Raw genomic sequence first — 23,387 nt, 5'->3', positions numbered from 1 at the left:
CCTGAAAAAACTGTAGATCTTCATTGCTTATCACTAAGTGGAAAAACTTTAAGCACTGTGTCTGTAATGAGCTTCCTGTGAATCTTCTCTGGATTCTGCGGCCCGTGTTTTAATTCTCATTTTCTATCGCTGTCTGCCAATAAACCATCCTGAAATGACTTGTGTTTTTTCTACCAGGCGCCAGCGAAGATCTCTGAAGCCCGATGTGATCCTGAATTCTGAAAGCCTCCACATTCTTCCACGGGAAGCGAGTGCGAGGCTTTATCATGAGTGCTCTCACAGACTCCACACACTGCTCCGTTTCTGCATCTGAGTAAAAAGTATGAGGCGGCGCAGATTGCAAACCAGCGCGTTAATTAAAGTCAGGCGATTCACGCGTGCAAGCAAGTTCTATGACAGATGTCACATTTAAAGAACGTGCCATCTCTCAGGTTCAGCGGGTCATTCTAAGTCCTGCCTCATTTGCGCCACTTACCTTTGCATTTATAGGCTGCTTTTGAAGGCTAAACAATAAATTGGCAAAACAAACCATACCTACAAAACATTAGAAATGTCAATTTTGCACTTTGCTGATTAAATATGTCACGGTAAATGATATTGCAAAGAAGATGTCATCGACAAGTGTGTGATGAAGTTATGTAGCATTTGCAGATAATTGCATTTCAGAGGGTAAAAATAAATGAAATATATTTTGAATCACTTTCCGTGTGTCAAGTCTTCAATAAAAATGATTACAGTTGCCACATTAGCAGTAACACTGATATTAATAAAATGAGATGTGAAAAATTAAGAAAAATGAAAAATGAAATTTCTTGGCGTAAAATATTCAAATGATTTCTGAGATCGTGTGACATTGAAGATAATGATGCCTGACAAATCAGTGCCATCAGAAGGTACACTGAAAAACTCATTTACTCTTACTGTTTATTTTTTTAATGCAAACAATTTATTGCATTTTTAGCATTTAAATAAAAAATATTTAAAGTTGAACTAATTTTTTAATTATTTTTATTTTATATATATTTATTTTTATTAAATGTAGCTAAAATAAATTAATCACTTAAAAAGTTAATTTAATCATTTTTGTACTTAGAGTTTGCAGTGCAGGAGTTTTTGACATTTTATTTAATAGATTTTTATTTATTTATTTATTTTTGTGGTGAAAATATTGGCTGAACATAACATGGCATTATAAAGCAATGTGTATATAGCATTATAATATTCTGGCAATCCTATCTTGATTTTCCCATAACCTTCCTGATGAAATGATGTTCTCTGATTCATTCCCGTTGTTTTATCTTCTCCTGAAAGTGAGCACCAAAGTGGTGGGTGGAAGAGGGGGCGCAGTTCTTTGGGAGCTCTTCGCCGCACAGGGACAGGTTTCCTGCTGTGTACTAATTATTGTTATGTGCATGTTAATAACATTTGCCAGTTTATATGTGATTCTGAATGCTGTAGTTAGCTTTGCCAAATCATGGATTGCATATAACACATGCATATGCATGTTTGTAAGCTCTGATCATTTATTGACTGGAATAAAAATGGAAAATCTCTTTTCACTCACCCTCATGTTATTTCCAAACCTGTGTGATTTTCTTCACACAAGCAAACAGTTTCTAGTCTATTTTCGACTGTCTGGACAAAGAATGAAAAATCATGCAATTTAAATAAAATGGTATGTTTAGACAGAGCGTTACTTTGGGATAGTTGTCCACTGCAAAATGCTTTCATACTTAGTTTTTTTAATCTTGTTTTTTTCTAGCTAAAACAAATAAAAATAAAAAAGCAGCTGATTTTATAGACATAGAACAACACTGAAAAAATAAATACAATTTACAGTAGTTTGCCAAGAATTTTACAGTAAAAATATTGTAACTCAACTTCTACAGTTTTCATTAACGATATAATGTTAAAAACACCAACCTATTAAAGTACTGAGGATCTGGTTGTATCTTTAAATACACCGATGAAGAAATATAAATATACTGCTCAGTATCTTTCACACAGCTAAACACCATCATGGTGAGACGTTAAACTGAAATATGCAATAAAAGTTTTAATTTAGCGCAACGCTTAGAGTGTAACATAAGAAAAAGAAGAATAATGATTTTAAAAGGAAAAGCGTCAAATTCAAATAAATTTGAAGTAATGCGGGAATTCTGAGAGCGACAATTCATATTTTTTTTCGAGTAAATTTACAGGAATTTACTGCTGTATTTGATTTTTTTCTTTTAAATCCGGTCATTGTCAAATAGAAATAAGTTATCTAGATTTCCCAACTGGCGAATTATTTTGATCGTTTTAAAGTAGCGCCTTCATTTAACTCATTTTCCGAAATAATTTGTCTATCCCAACTCAAATGTTCCATTGACGTGTTGCGTCTAAATTTTTCATCGGCCTGAGTGAATTGTTTTCTGGCTGTCATTACCAACAATGTAAATGCATCTCTTTTTGCAAATACCAAATCTGTTGAGTTGGGAGGGTAATTATTATTATTTTTTTACAGCGGTGAAAACCCTTCTCGATGTGAAATCTTTAGACATTTTGGCGTAAAAGTAAGGTATCAATTCTGTGATCGCCACCATTACATCATTAATCCAATTTTCATTCATAATGTAAAGTACTTGTGCTTTTAGTACAAGGACTGAGCTATTTTCACAGCTCCTGATTGGATTAAAAAGCGTCGCAATGCATGCGTATAAACTGTGTTCTTGCATCAAGTCTGACATTTATCTATTTGTTTCACTTACGCGCCTGCGTCTCGCCGCGTGCGGTTCAACCTGGCAGGCATCACGTGCATTTGTTTGTGAGAAATTGCTACAGTCTCACCACAGGCGAGAGTGCTGTCGTCGCATCCCTCTCTGTCGCCGCTGGTTGGCATTTGCGTGAACCGAGCCGTGGCAGATGCTGAAATATTCATACTCGTTCTCGCGAGCTGGCATTTTGAAGGGAAAAATGCAGTGGTAGCTGGCTCCGCTTTCAGTGGCGCGGTCACGAAGGATAAGGTCTTCGTTCTCATGCCCTGCTCCGAGAGCTTTTGTTCAGCTATTTTGTGCCTTTTGCACTGACCTTGGTGAATCGTGGCCCGATGTACTCGTTTCTTTTCCAGAACAGAGTTGCCCATAAGTTCTGCGATGATACGTGTTTTCAAGGACGTTAAGAATAACACCGGGTCCCTGTTTTTCGCTGGCTTTGTGTATTATTATTTGAGCTCTGTGACCAACAAATGCAAATTTTCCATAAATTCTAAGACTAAATGTTTATGCATTTCGATGCCTAAGTACCAGTAGGCGTAAAAACTAAGCGTATTTAACTGGCTTCCACCACTATACACACGTTATTGCATGTGCTGTAACCATCTCTTTATAGGAGCCTTTTTATCTAAGGAGGCCATCAAAGATGCTTTTGTGAGAAACAGCAGTGCTAAGCCAGACTGAGGCGTCGCCAGCTCCTATTAACAGTTTGTAATTAGATTAATATAATATATTTACGAGGACTTAGTTTCTTTCTCTCAAGAAGAAGCAGTCCAATATCTGCTTTCTCCAAAGATAGTTAACTTAAAAATTAAAGTATGTTTTTAATTATATTGCATAACTTCCTTTCTTCTGCCAGCGCTTTTAAGCGACGTAAATTTAAATACAAATATTTACTTTCGGGTTCATTTCACGATACAGAAGAAAAAACAAATCGTACAAGTTTGGAGGGTGGTAGAAACAAACCATTCCAAACTTAAAATAACGATGAATTAATGTCAAAATAAGCATCGCGTTGCATTTAAAAGCACTATCTCTACAGCGACGTTCTTTGGCGGTGAAGCAGGTGGGCTGCTGCCTCCCTTCAGGAGGAGGCGCGGGAAGGCAGCGGAGGAAGGCGGAGGAGGAAGTGAGCCAGCGGCCAGGCTACGTCCTCCAGCTCTCTCTCGATTCGGAAACTTGAGTTGAGTGATGCCGAGAAGAGTCGCGAGATGACTAAAATATCCACCTTTATTTTGCAAATAATGCTGCATATATGCAGAGCGAATAGGGCCTTGGAAGAAAGTGGAAAATGGCTTCCTGATTTGCAGTTGGGCATCTGGCGGACACTTTTATCGTTGCATTCAGGTTATGTATGTATTAGCCTGTATGTTATAAACCTTCAGTGGCGGCAGCTTCGAAAGACATTTGACTTTTTGTAGCCGCTGGTGTGGTATGCCTGTGTCGGTAACCTCAGGGTCGATGTACCCGGCTGCGCCATGCTTTGGGCTGGCTCGCCATGACTGTGATGCAGCATTATAAATCTACAAATTATGTCCTATCTGCCCGAGCAGCTCTGCATGCTATGCGGCATTATCTTTGAATATCTACTTCCTCTGTTTTGTCTGTCCAGGCTCTGAAATAGAGAGGCACGGAGGGCGACAACCTGCAGCTCTCACTAGTCTTTCCTAAACAACCCTGCTTATCGACCCTACCACTGAGGCATAAAAGTGCTTTTAAATACTGGCATACGTATTTTGATAAACTAGCTACTATTTTTAGTTTCAGATAGGCGTGACCTCGCCACTCAACTGCGAACTGTTACTATTTGACAGTAAATGAAACAGTATCGTGTCATTCGTATTAGAAAACTGGCGATAACTGGCGACGAGAAGTTACGCTGAAGCATAGTGGCACACAGTTAGCTCCTTTGGAGAAAAGCGAGATGACTGATCTCTTGAAAGAACAAGTCCTCAACACTTCAATATAATAATTCAATTACAAACTGTTAAATAAACTTTGGCGACGTCCTGAAATAACACCTTGTGTCATGTTTCACAAAACTGCTGGTTCGCTGGGCGCAAGGTTCGCCTAAAAAGAGATGATTTGTTTGTGGCGATGCTACATTGTTATCAACAGTTTAAAACACCGTTTGGCTTTTTGCGTCTTTACGCTGTGCTGAACGTCGAGGCTATAAACTGATTCAGGAAACGCGGAAAATGCATTTGATGAAACTTTCAATAATCACGAAAGCGGCGTGCGGCTGAGACTTGTCTTCCGCGGAGAAAACGCGTTATCATCTGAAACTGTAAACTGCGTATTTCTGAAAGAAAAATGCATCAGCTCATGCCTACTCAGGCCGCGTGGTAACAAAACCTCAGCTGAACACGTAAACGCGAAGCTGAAAGACGCCTCTCGTTGCGCTTCATAACGGCGGCGGCGTGCGCGCCACGCGTCTTCATGAGCATTGTCGATGTTTCGCTTTGCGCTGCGACTGCGACCGTGTCTGCAAGCAATCGGCAGTTTGCGGCCAGAAGGGCGCCACCGCCGTGGCTGAACTGTGTTAAATTCCTCTGCTAAAACTGCCATCGTGATACCTGCCAGGACCAGCTTGGCGTAACGCGATGGACGCGACGGCTGTTAACAGCAGAGACTGTCTGGCTACGAATTTGCGCATGCATTGCTGCTCGGCGCTTTGCTGTCGAAACAATGGCATAACAGTCGCAACACTAAAAGGTCGATCTTACGTATATGAAAATTGGTTGCACGGTAATGTTTCAGGTATTTTCACGGCTTCAAAATATCTTGCATCGAAGGCTGCGCTGTATAACCAGCCACCTCCCAGCTCAACAGTTCGACCTGGGCTGCGACTGACTGTTAACCGACATTTTCAGAAAAACAACAAATGACAAACGTGAAAAAAAACAGATACAACACGTCAATAATTGTTATTGAGAAGAACAGTATTTTGAAAAACTGTTAAATGGCGCTTTGCTAAACGTCAAGCGTGTTATTTATTTTATTTGATTGTTATTTTAAAGAAAAGAACTGAATCTTTACGATGAAATTCATAACCAAAGCTGAGGGCTTGATCTTCCTGCATTATTCAGGCAGTTCAAATCGCTATTGCAACAACATGTTTACTAAGTTGTTAGAATGAGCACGTGCTATTTCGGTTGTCATGATATTGTTGAATTTGATGAATAACGAACATTTATTTTGATTATTCAGATGCAAACCGAATCTCATTGCTATGGGACCGGTGTTTAACATTGTAACTCAGTTAATGAAACTGTGAAGACGTTATAATATTTTTGGTAAAATTCGGCAACCAACGGCAAGTATATTTTATTATTTCGATGTTGTTGTTACTCAAAATCATTGTTTTTATTTTTTATTGTTTTTAACTAGAAAACAGGTAAAAAAACTAGTATAACATTTTGCGTGTGAAACAACAACCCAATATCAAACATACCATTATTTTAATTGATAATTTTCTTCATTCAGAGCGATAATTCGAAAACTATTTGCTTGTGTGAATGCACAGGCTGGCATGGTGGTAAGAAGTTTTCCATTTTTGTTTCAGCTAAACACAAGTAAACATTTTAAGCAGCAACACACTAGCCATGATATATACCATCAATGTTTAACAAAAGCTTAACTACGCTCTATGGGAACACTTTGTCGCTGCAACAGCTTGACACGGGCGCAACAACTGTTGGCACGTAAAAGCAACGCTTTTGTGCGACAATTTCGGCGGCGTCACTGCTCACGACACTACACTATTACCACTCTGTGAAGAGAAAGATAAAACAGCAGGAATAATCGAGAAACATCGAAAGAACTAACAGGAAAATCAGACAGATATAATATTACTATTATTTGCTCTAATAACATTGCTATATCTATATTGCTGATGCATTTTCTGCCACAAAAAACAAATAAAAATCTATTAAACAAGTAATCAAAACTTCCCCTGCACTATAATAGTACAGAGGAATTGGTGAACTTTTAATGATTGAGATGTTATTTTAGCTACATTTAAGCTAAAACAAACTACTCTAAATAAAAAATAATTAAGAATTGTAACTTTAAATATTTTATTTGAACAAAAAAATACAATGAAATTATTTGCAGTAAAATAGGCAATGAAGTAAAACAGATTACCGATGTAACCTTCTGATGACATTATCACGGCACCTCTTCAATAATCTGGATCATTCAGAAAATCGACTGAACTGGCGCTCACTTTCATTTTTGTATTTCATCTCGACCACAACATCAGTCTTACACAGCAATATTGACGACTGTCAGGTGACACTGAATGATTCAAACAGCATTTACATTTTATTTTACCACCATGAAAGCCTACAGTGTTCGCAGGCTCTTCTCTTTCATCACGGCCAGCCTCGAAATCGTATTTACACTTTGCGGCTGTCATTTTACCTCGATGTTGTGGCAGTGAAATATTTCACTGACAGGCATGTGATTTGGCCTTGTTGCTTTCTTCAGCAGCTCTCTTCTGCAGACTGCTGAAGAGAACTCTAGGCTGTTAGCTGAGGCTTTGAGAAGATGAGCGCGATTTCTTTTAAATGTGTTTCCGATTCCGTCATAAGCCTCTTTGCGATGACTCATGACTAATTAACGGCGTTGATTACGCTATAAAATGCTACATGCACTTTGCGATCGAAAACGAGCATTGTGTGCATCAATGAAGCACACGAATGCCACCCTGTGAGCGGAGACTTTGCGTGGCTTATCGTAAACTGAATTGGCGTGTGAAAAAGCTGAAGTCATTTCGAATGAACTTATTGGCGACTTTTCGTTCGCAAAACTCAGGTAAGCTGAACGCCTCGAAAAACAAGGAAATTCGTGTTTGCAAAGATTTTCCCAGCAATGATGTGAAAATCGATTTTCGGGCTGTCGCGGCATTAGATCATTACATATATATTGTTAATTTTACATTAATAAAAAAAAAAAAAAATATATATATATATATGTATATATATGTATATATATATGTATATATATATATATATGCTATAAAAGATGATAATAACTAATGTAATAATAAGCTTCAACAATAACATATACTAATATTACTGCTATCTTCAATTAATAACAAATAAATAAAAATTTAAAAAATAATAAAATATATATATATATATATATATATATATATATAAAATATAAACATAAGCATATTAAAATGTACAAAAAATGTATTAATAATAAACTATTATGAATTATTACAGTATTAAGACTGTAAATAAATATTTCACATTAACTACAGAACCTGAGAAACAGTATATTTAAATATTTCTGAAGATGTAGAGATAAATAGTATAAAAAGCTTTCAAATGATAGTAAGATTTGATAAATCATTAACATCTAAAAGGCTACCTTCACAAAGGTGAGCGCGCTTTAGATGACAAAAGCTGCGTGAAATATCACAAACTTTCACATAAACGCCGATGTATAAATAATGAACTTAACTGTCAAGCCAACGATCAAAACAACATTAAATAACGTGTATTATTACGACTAACTCAAACAAAGCGAATGCCGAAAACGAACTAACCGTTAAGCTGACGCGTCTGACTTAACGCAGGTCGATCCGCTCATAAGAAGAAGGTGGCGACGAGGCGTGATCGCCAACCACCTACCATGTCCTCCATGCCGCGTCATCTCGCTCTGCGTGGGCTGATCTCATTGTCACATCTGTAATGCAGGCCAACATGCCAGCTTCTGCACTCGCTATATGGGCTAAAACGGCATATGAGCTGCATTCGCTACAGTTTGAAACGATTTCACTAAGCGATCGGCTTTCGCATCGACCATGCTTGTTGGCTGCCTGTTACTGTTGAATCGTGAAGATTTATGGTATATTGACACATTTAACATTGAAGGCTTTCGGCTTATGAGCAGGCTGTGGTATTAACTTTGCATGGCATTTATATGGCGAATAACGTTTCAACAACAAGTCATTGTCCTTCCTAATGTCGAATCAGCTTTGAGCTTCACGGACAACCTCTCGGCCGGAGCCAGATGCCGGAGACTCGCGACTTAACTAAAGGCGGATCAAGAGAATGATTGAACGCGAACATAACATGGCTGAAGCGGGCTGAAAATATTGTATTTGGCACAAAAGTTCACTACAACAACAATCAGAGTGAAAACTAAATCCCAAAAAGCACATCTTTTAATATTGTTCGGCGTGCTTTATCTCGAAAGCAACTAACGACGGCACAAGTGTGATATGGCTTTATCACGGCAATTAAATAAACCTGAAGTTCATATCGAGGAAGTTGATAGCGATGTGGTCTTCTCCCACTAAAGAAAGCAACTCAGCAAATATGTTTCAACATGGTATATTCGTATTGAATACAGTCGGTCGAATATGAGCGGCTTGCTAGTCAATAGTTGTTCTTAATAACAGCAAACTACAATCATGTTTTAAACATCACTTATACTAGAACAATGAAAAGTTATCTCATATTTTGATGCGCATTCTTTGTGCACCACGGTGAAAAATGAATATATATTCTGTCTTATTTCAGTTATCTTAAACTATGTTAATGCTGGGCCTCAGTAAATGGTGAAAAACCCACTGCGGAAGGATAAACAGCGGCTAAATAAATAAAAAACTGGTGATGAAAAAGTATTTCTGTGTTTAAAGTGCTGGCTTTGAAATAAGCTGAACAATAGTCGCAGCTTTAGTTACTGGAGAAATGCATTTAAATGATTTTAAATAGTTATTTCGTTATCGAGATTAAGCATGAATATTATCTCTATGTTGCAAGCGTTATGAACGCACAATGGCGTCTGTTTCTTTCTACGCGCTGTTAACGGCGACTGGGATTGATGCTCGCTAGCGGCGGCATCCTAGCTCTAAGTACATCAGCTGTCGCAAACAAACTAAACGATACTTATGTTACGCTTTTCATTATACAATATTTTACGAAGCCAAACAAATAAACTTTTAAAGCCTGAACGCTGTTCAATCCCACTGGAGAAAACTTTTGTTTCCTTGCAAAAATGCGTACGGCGTATCTGTAGAAATATTGAAACAGGCCATCTGAACCCAGAGCACGATGTCAACTATCAACGGTAACTTTTATTCACGATACCAACATTCCCGGTACGGTGCTGCGCGGCAATAACAACTCTCTTCGCCTCTGAAGGCGCGCCAAGCATTCGATGCGCGACTAAGCTGTGACCAATGCCAGAGCTTTCGGCTCGGCTGGTTAACCGCACAGCGGGAAATCCCCATATCGCCAGGCTCTGTGGCACGCGTTAGCAAGCGATGGCGCCCGGCGTTTGCGACCAACGACCTGGGTCTTCGTCTGGGAGCTGCCCGGCTCCTCAGCGAAGACCATCGGCGTTAAAGCTACGAACTACTGCCGAGGCTGAGCCGATGTCGGCGTGAAGCGCAGAAAAAATGCTGTCTGAGCGATCTTGTGATGTCGGCTAATAAGTCAGTAATCGACAAACAATTAGTACTGGGTGAAGTTCAGGCGCGACATGAAGAAAGAATATTCACTAATACATCAGAGAACAGAAGAACATTACATTAGTTCAGTTGAAAGGCTTTCCTGACGCAACAAAAGGAGCTTATTCTGTTATCAAAGTCGGCTGGTGTAATAGCGATGAGCACAAAGACTTTGAAACTGTGCGTCACGACACAATGGCTGATGGTACAAACCTTATTCTGTAAATAAAAAATGAAATGTTGGCGGCAACTTTAAAATAGGAAACACTTATTTAACTCAAAATTCCCAATTTTCAATTAAATTTTCTGCTTATTTACCTTAAGGCAGTTGTTAAGTTTACATATGGGCAGGATCAGGGATGCAGAACACGGCATTGATATCAATTTCAGAAACCAGTTAAAAAGAGACCTAAATGTTTTCTTTGTCTATCATAAACTGGAGGACTTTCCAAATTTAGAAAAATCCAATTCAAATTTGAATATCAAACATTTTGCATCAGGCTTTTGATCTTTTTTGTCACAATCCGACTCTGAATTCGAGCAAAGGAGTGCATTTTAATGAAACCAGGCGTGGCGGCTTCCAGCCGTCAGGCGAACTCAAGCGTGAACAGAGGAATCTCAATAATAAACTTCAATAGGGTAAGTCATAAGCAGGCGCGGGGCAGAGGTGACCAGAGCAGGAGTTACACGCAACCTTGAGATCAGCCGCTGATGGACAGAGAGGAGTGTGTTTTATAGGGAGGCAGGTGGCGGCTACAGGTGCGGCTCATCAGTACTCTTCTGACTGAGATCAGATTGGCGAGGATCGGGTCACTTTTAATTATTGTTGTATTACTTTGCATTATTTTTTATGCATTTCCTTTAAGATCTTACTGATTTACATTACAAGCTATCAGAATTTCGACATAAATATCAGCAGCTGCCCCAAATTGCTTTATTTGCTTAGTTTGGCAAACCTTTACTTTGCCGTTGTCGTCGTTTTGTTTTTGGTTATGAGCTCAAATATTATATACAACCACACGTTTACATAAATAAAATGACATGTATGTAGGTCGTTTCTATGCGTGCTATTGTGTGGCAGAAAAATATTAAAAAACTCTCTAACATCGAAATACCTCACTCATGGTATTTTTAATTTTTTTCTATATTTTTCTATGTCACACCATAGGACACAGTCCTATGCATTTTATGCATATGTTTATGTATTTTATGTACATATAGGCCAATTTACTGTCCTTTGTCCAGCTCTTTGGAATTAAACTCCATTAAACCGATCTTGTCATTAATATGCATATGCTGTCTTGCAGAGATCGTAGTACCTTGTCTGCTTGTCCCAGATAATTGGTGATGAGGTTCTTTGCTTCCAGGTGAGTGACTCCAGTGCATTCTCAGCACAGCTACGTCTGAGTGAACCGTGAACTCTATGGGTCAGCGGTTCCTGTCTGCTTGCCGAAATCTCTCCCAAAACATCTCACATTCATCGCCTTTTCCGCTTTGCAGGATCAGAATCTGAAACATGGCTCTGAAGCGCCATTTCCACTGCTCTGGGTTTGAGAAGAACAATTATCAGTTTGTTAAAAACATAATGGATTATCCACACTACTATCCTAAAGACTGGAGTTAGTATGGCTTTGAGTAAAATTTTTAAATGAATACGGGTGGATTAAATTGATCAAAAGCGACAGTAAAAATGTATAATTTCACGAATTAATAAATACGTTATTTCAAATTAATGCCATTCTGTTACACTTTCTGTTCATTAAAAGAAATGCATCAGTCGACATTTCAAAATTTCCATTAAAACAGCGTTATTTTAACAATATTTCACTTTTATCGCAGTTAATTAAATTCATGCAGCCTTTGCAAGACTTCTTTCGCAAATATTAATAAAAATGCACCAACCTCAGACTTTTCAGCGGCTGGTTCAGATATACTCAGGCATATAAAAGCTGCAGTGCAAACTCAGCCTAAGGTTGGCCGCTTGGTCTCCAGTGGTAACAAGGCGATTAAAAAACCAGCCTCAACCTGTCTGACCCACGTTATTTGAAACTATGCTGGACGGATTATTAGCACAGTTGTGCATCACAAACATATTACTCAGGCCAAACTAGCGTAAGTTTAAAATAACAAGCCTTTACAGTAACACTTAATATTCAATTATATACATTTCTCCCAATGCACAGAATATTAAATAGAACCCGAGCATACAATAAAGTGTCGAGCAAACATAGTGCGCCAGCAACGCTATACGCCTCGGCGCTGAGATTAATAAGGGTGAGTTGGCTGCACTGGGCCCATTAAAGAGAGTCCCCTGTGCGCTCTTTCCCTACAGTTCAGGAAATAAAGTTAACAAAGCACTTAGGCAGCCTTCACAACCTCTGTATAGACACCTCAACACTTTAATAGTTTCTACATCGCCATTAACGATCAGTTCAATAAAAAGCTCTTTGCCTGTCAAAGGCTAAGCAGAGCTTCAGCTCGGCCAGTTCGTTCTCATCAAACAGCTATTTGTTGCTTTCCTTTTAGATCTATTAATATCCTTAATTAGCATCTCCCGTGAGCCTCTCCACCCTTCCAGCAGCAGATTGAACTACCTGCCGTCACTTGCTTCCTACATTCTCGTCTGGTAGCATCACGGTGGAGTGCTTAGTAAGTGTTAAAACACAAGGAGACTATATATAAGCGGCGTCTGCGGTGCCCGGCGCTCACATCTGGGTCGCTTTTCGGTGCGGTTTAGAGCTTCTCACGATCGTTCTGCGGCTGGACCTGATTTTTTCGCTATGGCGGATGCTATCGAGTCTCCATCCAGGCCTCAGTATTGTCATGATGTGTTCTGGAAGTCCCTGAGCTGCAGATGGCCCAGTGTAATCTTTAACCAGCATTACGGCCTGCCTCCGTTATTGGACCCTCAAGACCTCAGCTGGGGTGAAGGCGTCTTCAGAAGGCTGGGGCGTCGTCTTGGCCGGGTACTTGCGCACACCCGCGTTCGCTCCAGGCGGGGCGGCACATGTCTAAGCTGAGGCGGGAGATGAGCGGAGGGTGTCGGAGGTGGTTGGTGAGATGTGCAAGTGGAAAATTAGCTTGGGCGTCAATCACCCGCTCCCTCTGAGATCAGTGTCAAGATACAGGATGGACTTTTAGTAGTTGGAGGTATGGCTGATGTAGACTACTGCAAGAGATAAACTGACATATTTATTGTGTATATATAAATACACATCTTATAAATGTCACGAACACATGCGTATATATATTTAATAAATATATGCTGTGCTACAACACCAGCACTTTATGTATAATTTTGTATTGTCAGCCAAATGGCGCTATTGATTTATCTACAATCGCATTTTTAATTCTTAAAAATATAAACTGCAAAAATACATAAACAGCTCTTCTTTGAGATGAAGGTAATAATCTCTCAACTTTATCTGTAGGGAAAGCATGAGAAAGGCAAGATGAGCATGGCTACATTACTAGATGTTTTACAAGAAAATACACGTAAGTGTTAACAAGCGCGTTCAAAAATACAGTTAAAATTGTGAAAAACTGTTAAGCGGTAAACTGTTAAAATTTAATGTATGTTTGTGATGGGAAAGCTGATTTTTAGTTTTATAATCATTACTGATCCTTTAGAAATCATGGTGACATACTGATTTGCTGCTATATTATTTTTATTGTTATAAATAATATATATATTTTTAGGATTCTGTGATTTATCTATATATATATATGTTCTTGCTAAGTAATAATAATTTCTTTTTTTTTAAATCCTTCAAATGGTAGGCTAAAGGTCTATTTTAGCACAGTGTGTGTGACATGTCCACAAAGCCGATGATCAATAAAAACAAATTAACAGATTTTTTTTTTTTCAAGTCTTCGGGTGGCGTTGAGGCTGAAAGTCTCCAGTCGCGTCTGTCCGCCCGATGGGATTCTTACAGTGGAAGCACCATTACCCAGCATTCCCCTCCCCTCTGATGTCGATATCCCCATTCAGGTATTGATTAGTTCTGACAGCTGTTTAATCCGTAATCACACAGTCTGAACATTTTCTTATTGAAGCTCAGAATTAGGCTCCGAGAGTGTTCTGGGCGGCATGCATTACACTTGTTTATAATATATCACCATTACGTTTAAGTGGCGCTTTCTGTCATTCATGGTGAAATGGCACCATTATTATCATTATTGAAAACTTTTCTTGGTAAATCCAAGTAAACACTACACATCCATCCACGATGCCTAATTGGTTTTGTATAAAGCTAGACATCGCAGGTAGAAGTAACTGTCTCCCAGGAGCTATTGGCAATAAGCTGACAGCAATTTAAGTTTGCAGGGCAAACTAAAAAGGCATAACTACAGAGCATGGAAGAAAATAAGACAAAAGGTCTTTTGAAACCTATTATTTCAATTATTTTGTTGTTCTATATTATTGCATGGGACACTCAAATTAACTTGTCTAGCTTTAGCAATAACAGATCTTGTTTACCCGTTGCTTATCGGCTGCAAACCAAAATGTTTTTCACATTAAAGCAAAGAGGATTTCAGAAATAATTAGAGGTGTGCGATTCTACAATACCCGTAAGCGTCAAATGCCAAATTTAAAGTCAGTTCATAAATTAATCACCTAGCAATTCCAATTACCAGGCTCATAATTGTTCTAATAACCAACAAAGAGATTAAGCATGAAAGCTTATTTTCCACAGAGACATGCATAGCCTTTCTTCACAACCCAGAAAATTAATCATTTTTTGTGTACACTGACCCTGGCATTTTAGGGTCTTGATGTAGCATTTAAGCTCTTGACTTCATTTAAAGACTGTTTAGCGTTTGCCACAGGTGGAGAAACCACTGGAGAGAAAACAACAAGAGGAGCTTCAAACCGGCGTCGAAGCTGAGGCCAAACCAGGATCGTTTGAAGGAAACTGTCTCGACTGAGCCTCCCGAACCAGACCAGCAGACTGTATCTGAGGTAGATCCATCTCACGGAGCCACAACCGCAGTCCATCTCAGAAGCTACGCTGCGTCTGGAAGAGGCGGGTCGGCGAACCGGAGAAGAGGACAAAGAAGCTGCTTTTCAAGAGACAACTGGGGGCACCGGCGAGGCGAAGACAAGCCTCAGGCCCCAGAGACTCCAGACACCATCACCCCGAACAAGGAGAGGCAGGCAGAGAGTCACGCCAGCCTCGAGAACTGGAGGCGAAGAGGGATATACAGACCCTGCTGTGACAGAAGATGAGCAATCAACCTTCGGGCAAACCCAAAAGCCGTTAGTCCCTCAGCAGGTGCTCCAAAAGGAGATGGATGTAGGCAAAATGTAGGCTGCAAGATAGCAACACCCCAGCTCTTTCCTCAGCCTTGAATTTACTGTAACATGCATCTTCTTAGCACTAATAAAGACCTGAGCATGATTGTGTGAAGCTTCTTGTTGTGCTTTACAACACATGCGACCGATTAATCAGAGAAAGCTGAGAAGTGATTCTAACTAAAAGTGACAGATGGAGATTGTGGGACCTAGCTGACTTCACAAGCTTGCAGAGAATGTTATATGCTTGCACATTACATCCCTCGAGTAGTAAATATCATATAATTCTCTTCTAACTCGGATGGTTATGATTCCAGCACCTCTTTATATCGGTGATTCATTAACCTCAAACCCTGAAAATTACTGTGGCGTCGCGAGCGTGGATCGATTTGAGAGAAAAATCCGATGGGCAAACACATCGGTTAATCAGTGGAGTACCGTTTTTCAATATTTTCTCTCGGCGTCCTCGTCGAGGAGATGAAAGCGAGCAAAGCGTTGGAATAATCTCCACACTAATCTGTCACCCAATTACCGCCACCGTGCAGAACAACTCCCATGAGTCGCTCCCATAAGCACACAGCCAATCTGCCAAGAGAACACCCAGATGTGATAGAGGACAGAGCACTGAGAAACGAGAAAGCGTGATGCTCGATTTATTACTCCACGGCATCAGGAGGTTATATAAATTAGGATAAGCAAACAGGTGTAAAGCTGTCGGAGAAATAACATCCGCCCGTATCTGTAAGCGCCAGCTCATATATTAACTTCACGGATTCGCAGAGGGGAGTAATAAACAAAAGGCTCGCTTTCGTGATTGGTCGTTTATTATAAAAAAGCATAGCATACATTCCTACACAAAAAGAAAAAAACGCACACGAATAAGAAAAGAAAAACAATGAACAGCCTTTGAGAAAGAGCTCCAGCATTTACAGCCATATAAATAGTCCAACGTGACGAGTACTCGGATGATTAAAACAGCACTTCCATTTAACCCAGACAAGTTTAGGTTTATATGAGGGACAGAGAGTCCGAACATACTCAACTATGAGAACATTTTGTGTCTCAAAGCAATTCACGTTGCAACACAAGCATGCATTGCATTGTCAGTGTTGTCTTCTATTTGATCAGATTAATGTGAAGCAGTTTGAAGAGAACTTAACTGGAGGGTGAGATAGACGTTAGTTAAATCTTGCGCTGTTCCAAACCTGTACAACGAGATGATATTTAAAAAATGTTTGAAGGTCGCTACTATTTTGTTCATACAGTCAAACTCAAACATTGGATTATATCGACACTTTTATGGGCAAAAATATTTTGTGTTCCATAGAGGCAATACAGACGTTAATGGTAAACTATCCCTTTAAACTGCTTGAAGGGAGCTTTATCGCCCCCTTGAGGACTGAGATTTGCCATTGCAATGTTTAACAATGCTTTCGCATTTCTGTACTCGCGTAGAGTATGTTCATGACCGCGGTTTCATCTGATTTCGGTATCTTTCCCTTTATTTCCATCATTTTTTCTTCACTGGCGTAGTAAATGAAAGATACTGGCATTTGATCCAACCGTGTACCATATACACGTTTGATTTATGGACTACTCCTAGCAGATTAATGACTTGTGAATTAAGTAAATTTCTGAAACTTTGGCACTGGCTTGGAACAAATACTAAGGGCATGTAAACTCGCTTTCCTCCCTGGCTCACGAAGACCCGGCTGAAGCCATACTGGGTTCCTGAGGTCTGGCCTCGGGTTCTTCCATGGGTTCTGCGGGCATTTCATTGCTGTAGAGAGTATCTGGAGGGTCTGCCGGGCTTCAATGATGAGGACCCCTTCCGGTGACAGAGAGGCAAACACAGTGAGAGGGTCCACGTCGGATGAGATTCTGTGAAGAAGAAGGAGCAAAATGTGGTTTTCACAGCAATGCCATAAAATAACCATTTGCCTTCCTTAAAGGACATTTCAGTACCTTTCACTTTTTCTTAGGGTGTGAACCTTTTAATGTCGAAAGTACCTTTGTGCAATTAAATATTTCCATGGATATTAAAGTTACCTCTTTGATACAGATTGAACCAGATTCTGATTCAGAGGATTATAAATTGAAAGCTTATATATGACCCTGGAACACAATAACTAGTCTCAAGTAGCACGGCTATACAACAATATGGCTCAAAGTAATAGAGTTTTATTTTATGCTAAAAGCCATTGGGATACCAAGTGATTTTCTCAATATTTAGATATTTTAGCCCTTAGATTCCAGATCAGGTTTTAAAAACCTGACCCTTACGACCGGCTTTGTGGTCTCGGGTCCACGAATCTAAGCGCACACCTAATTTTTGACCTTAAAAGCACTTTTGGATGAATTTTAATGCTACGGTTTGACAAAGATTAGTTCAATATTAACAACTACACGGTATTGCCTGAGCGCAACCTTACACAGACTAATTGAGTCTTAACTCAAGTCTAAAGTTGATATTAACCCAGAGTTGCTCTAACTATCCCCACGTGTACTCAGTGCATTCTCATTTTGGTTTAATTTCCAACAAGCTTCATTTTCTGTGTGGCAGCTTGTGGCTGAAGATAATTCCCAATGCATTTCGTGGTTTTCATTTAAATGTTCTGCCTGCCATCACTTGCAATGAGAGAAAGAGAGAGACAGCGGCGAGTCCTGCTCCCCTCAGGTGCTGGGCTCCAGAAATAGAAGTCTGTTGCCAATTATTACAAATCGCCTCCTGATGCAAAGTTTATCACCAGAAATTTCCATCTACACACTTGTCTAATCATCCAGCAGGCAGACTGACTGCAGCCGTTTTAATGAGAGGAGTTCTTACTGTCTGTTTGAATTGTGATGCCTTTAAGCCTGGATTACCATAAATTCATATCTGCTCTACAGAAAGGAGTGGAACTTGTTTTGAACATGAATGGATCGTGATATCATACAAAGTTACTTCCTGCCGGTCTTCTTCTGCAAAAGTCTAGAGGTGGGGCCACTTTTAGGGCCGCTTTAGGGGCTTTGAGAGGAGAATGCTAGAAAAATAATTGTGCAGTGTATGGAAATAAATATACTTCCACAGTCAGCAATATATTACTAAGCGCACTGCAAAAGTCAACATGCAAACCTTTCTTGTAATGCTTTGCAAAGGCAGAAACTACACTCACATACTGTAGTTAAAAAATAAACCCTCATATGTAGCACGCTAGCAATTATTTATAGGGTTAGACTTTGCTGCGTTTTTAAGCTAAGCATGAGATGCACTACTCTAGCAAGCATGAAATATACAAAACCTGACCCTTTCTCATTAGATTCAATTCGATTTCTTTTCCTTTTCAACATATGAATATTAAATATGTTTAATATATTATCGATGTCATGTTTTGGGTTGAAATGTAATGTTAGTAAGTCTTTTATGTTCATCAAGGCTGAATTGATTGAATCAAAAATACAATAAACCTTTATACGAAAAAATATATTAAAAAAAAAAAAAAAAAAAAAAATATATATATATATATATATATATATATATATATATATATATACATACATATGAATATATTTTTGCATAATTAATAATAATTAATAATAATTAGGAAAATTTGTAATGAACAATATCCCATATATATATATTTATTATATAAATTTATTTATTTTATTTATTATATAATTTATTATTATATATTATATTTATTATATATATATATATATATATATATATATATATATATATATATATATATATATATATATATATATATATATATATATATATTTTAATATATTTTACATTTATTCCAGTGATGGTAAAGCTATTTTTCAGCATCACAACTTCCAGTTCTCAATGTCTTTTGATCCTTTTTCCCTCAGAATTTGATAAATCTGAAGTTTAAAGGTGCATTTATTTGGAATAGAAATCTTTGTAAGATTATTCTTTTACTGAAACTTTTCGATCACTTTAACTCGCCCCTTACTGAATAAAAGTATTAATTTCTTAAAAAAAAAAAAAAAGCTAAACTGACCCCAATTAAACTACGTTTAATGCTACTTAATTACAATGTCTAGTTAGAGCTCATGAGGTTTAGAAACGGTGTTTTATTGCCGTTGTTTTTACCCTCAGCCTTTAGAAGAGAGAGAGATACAGAGACAGAGAGAGAGACTCTGAGCTTGGTCTGTCATCATGGCCAAATAAGGCTGGAAGTTTCACGCTTGTTGCCAAGCTTCTGTGGAGTTTATATAAACCTTATCATGTAGCTGACTTCAGTGGCCCGACTCCGTTCAATTAGCAGAGCGGTGCTGAGACTCAGACACAAAGACTGAGACTTCATTCGGCGCTGACAGCTGTAAGAGTATTGTGTCTTTAGCTCAGCAGAATGCTAATGTTAAACACCGCTGAAAACAACTGTGAGCCATTTCGCAATATACCAGCATGACTGAAAGTAGAAGAAAGACCTAAATTAGTGTTTAACGTTTGGGAATTTTAGAATAGGTAACACTTGTTACTATTAACTAAGACTTTTCCCTCAACGCACTTTTAATTTGCTGCTTATTAGTAGTTAGGTGCAATAGTTAATAGGTAAAGTATTAGGTGATGTAGAATGAGGTCATGCAGAATAATGCATTAATATGTGCTTTATTAGCACTAATAAATGGCTAATATTCTAGTAATATGCAACTGATACTGTTACTGAATGGTTTTCGTTGTTGTTTATTAAAAAATGTCAATTAGATTGAAAAATACAGTAAAAACAGTAATACTGTGAAATATCATTACAATACATATAAGTATATAATACATATAAAACATATCGTATATCATCCTGCTCTGTTTCTTCTTATAGTCAATGTTGCTTAATGTTTTTCGTGCAAACTGTGGTTTTTAACAGAAATCTTTTGCACCATCACAGACGTCTTTACTGTCACTTGTGATGAATTCAAGCATCCGTGATAAGTTTGACTAATAATAAAAGAAACTTTGGCGGCGTAAACTTTTGAGCGATAAGCGCGCATCTCTTGCGTTAGAATGCTAAAATAGCGCGCGTTTGTTCAATAATTTAATTCCTTTTCTTTCTTAGAGTTTCTTTCTCGGTGTCTGTCAGAGAAACAGCCTGGCGACGAAAAAAGAAAAGAAAAATCAAATCACTATGTCGCTTAATTACTGCAGACATCAGAGCTACGATATGTTGTCTGAGCCTAACAAGAGTTTCCTTTTCTATTTTATCTCGAACTTTGATTCTTTTTCGTCTGCCGTGACTCTGAAGGCGAGAAGAAAGCGGAGAAGGTCGGGGTGGAGTGGAGGCGGGAAGGCTTTGTGTCGCTTTAATAACTCCGAGTGACATTCCTCGGGAAGTCGCTTCATCATTCTAGAAACCTCGGAAAACTTTTGATACAATCCACGACACTTACTGAATTTTCTTCGTGAAGTTTTTGGTGACGATTCCTCCTCGTCCTGCTTTTCCTCGTGCTTCCCTGGCGAAAAGACACAAAGGCAGTTTGTTAGCGGCGAGATCGATGCCGTGGGGCGAGACGATCGATATGCCCGTCGCGGCGCTTATGACATCCTGCAGCTTTTAAATACGAGCGCTTTCGCTTTAAATCCGGCGTCAATGCATACAGGTATCTCGAAGTCTGGCAGCTCGTGAAAAGCCGTAATGTTTAGCGCGCTGACATTAAATTAGACTCGAGCGGGTTTATAGTCTAAGGCTTTCTGGCCATTTAGGGATTTCTTTGTCGAAGTCCCTTCGCATTTTACAAGCCGTACGTTTTGTGCTGTTTCAAATGAAGACGGCCTGTTTAAAGCCTCTTGGCCTCATTCTCTGCAGCTGTTGGTCACTAAATGCGGTCATGCCTCACGCGGCCTACATATCTACAATAACCGGCTCTTTAGAGAACGCTATGAGCACAAACACATTTGATTGATTATCACTCCTGTCAATGCGCTCCTACTCTGAGGCTAATATAACATGTATTTGAATCAAAGGACATTTTGAGAGCAAGTGCTGTCAAATGATTAATGATCATTATGTTAGGCGATTAATGTTTCACACTTGTAGTACATGTGTGCGTATTTTGTACATATAAATACTGCATACGCACACACATACAATATATGCAATGTTTATATATGAAAAAAAATTGTATATAATGTAAAGCATTAAATGTATACACGTAAATATTTCTAAATATATACATGCACGTGTGTGTATTTATATATATATATATATATATATATATATATATACACAAAATAAATAAACAGTACTTAACAAATATGCACAGTACACACACATATTGTCTTGGTTTTGTGGACTCTTATTTTGAAATGTTTGTTCCCATTGATTCTGTGCTCCCTTGTAATTGGTTAGCTCCTCCCCCTTGTTACCTCATTATCCTGTCTATTCCTGCTCAAGATGCCGAGTATTTGTCTAGCGTTAGGGTTAGTATTATACATATATATATATATATATATATATATATATATATATATATATATATACTGTGTATCTGAAAAGGTTATTTCTGCCACATTTTTCAATTCTCATAATTGCGAGTTTATCATAAATTATAAACTCGTAATTTTAGTTTATATGTCACTTAATTCCGCCATTTTTTTCATAATTATGCTTACATCGTAGACTTTCCCAAATTTCTGAGTTTATATATCTTAACGCTGACTTTTTCTCTGAATACTAGCTATTAATATTTTGCTATTTTTAAGTACAATTGCAAGTTTATATCTTACAATAGCGAGCTGGCGTCGCGATTCTGACTGTTTCCTCAAAATCCGTTTACATCTCACAAAGCGTAACATATTTTCTTGGACTTCTAGCTTAAATCGTAGTTTTAGAGTTTTTCTTACAATTCCGACCCGATTTTTTTCGACACAGCGATTTGCGACAACCCGCATTTACAAGTTTATAACCTGCAATTCTAAGGTATAAACTCACAATTCTGAGGAAAAAAGTCGGCATTGTAAGACATACTCTAAAATTGTAAGATTTAAGCTAGAAGTCCAAGAAAATAACTAATTTTAGCGAAACAGTCAAAATCGCGTTGTCGACTAGCTATTGTAAGATATAAACTTACAACTATACGAAAAAATGTCAAAATGGCAAATAATCCCTCCAAATTCGTTTTTAACAGTGAGACTTTTCGCAGAGAATTTGCCGAAAAAAAAATCAGAATTGCGCGAGCAACTGCAAGATTTGAGTTGATGCAACTCAAAATTGCTGGTTTATATCTCGCACTCGCATATTTTGAGAAAAAAAAAAGCCGTATGGGATGTAAAAGCGTGAGATAAAAATTCGCAATTAAATATGTTCAGGCATGGTAGTGGCATTTCTTTGACAATGCTTTGCTCCGCCTTCCTTTCAAGGTGTTCCGCCAGAATCTGAGGTCCCTGAAAAGGCATTAAAACCGAGCGTAGAAGCGGTTCACTTTGATATCTGTGTGTGACGCTTTTAGAACGGGCTTGTGTGTGACGTGGAGTGTGACTGGGTGACCCAGCTGCCATACCAGCAGTGTTTCTAAAAATCCTTTGCTCTCTCTGAACTCTGAACTTCTGTTCTGCCGTCACAGTCAACAAATATAAAGCATTTCTGGGGCAGACAGCAACTGCCCTTTGCCCTTTCCGCTTTATAAGTTTTGCTAAAGAACTTTAGTCATTAAAAAGCGAGGAAGGCGTGCGGTGTGGGACTCTCTGTTTGAGGTCTAATTCAGTGTGTTTATGTGAGCGATCCTCAAGGGATCTCAGCAGGTGGCTGATTACAAGAGATTTGCTGGTAATGTGCAAGTCATGCCAAAGGCCTTCCTTTCTCAAACCACGGTCGAGAGACGGCAGCAGGGAGGTATGGAAGAAGCATATGGAGCCGGAAAGGGC

At 38.6% G+C, this 23,387-nt stretch overlaps 1 pseudogene; it reads right to left on the bottom strand.

The window, feature by feature from the left end:
• Positions 1 to 23,387, bottom strand: part of LOC122346160 — a 31,740-nt pseudogene that overhangs the window by 7,039 nt on the left and 1,314 nt on the right.

Source organism: Puntigrus tetrazona, chromosome 5, assembly GCF_018831695.1.
Source record: "Puntigrus tetrazona isolate hp1 chromosome 5, ASM1883169v1, whole genome shotgun sequence".
In the NCBI taxonomy this organism is placed as follows: domain Eukaryota; kingdom Metazoa; phylum Chordata; class Actinopteri; order Cypriniformes; family Cyprinidae; genus Puntigrus; species Puntigrus tetrazona.
This window is presented reverse-complemented; position numbering and strand designations above follow the sequence as displayed.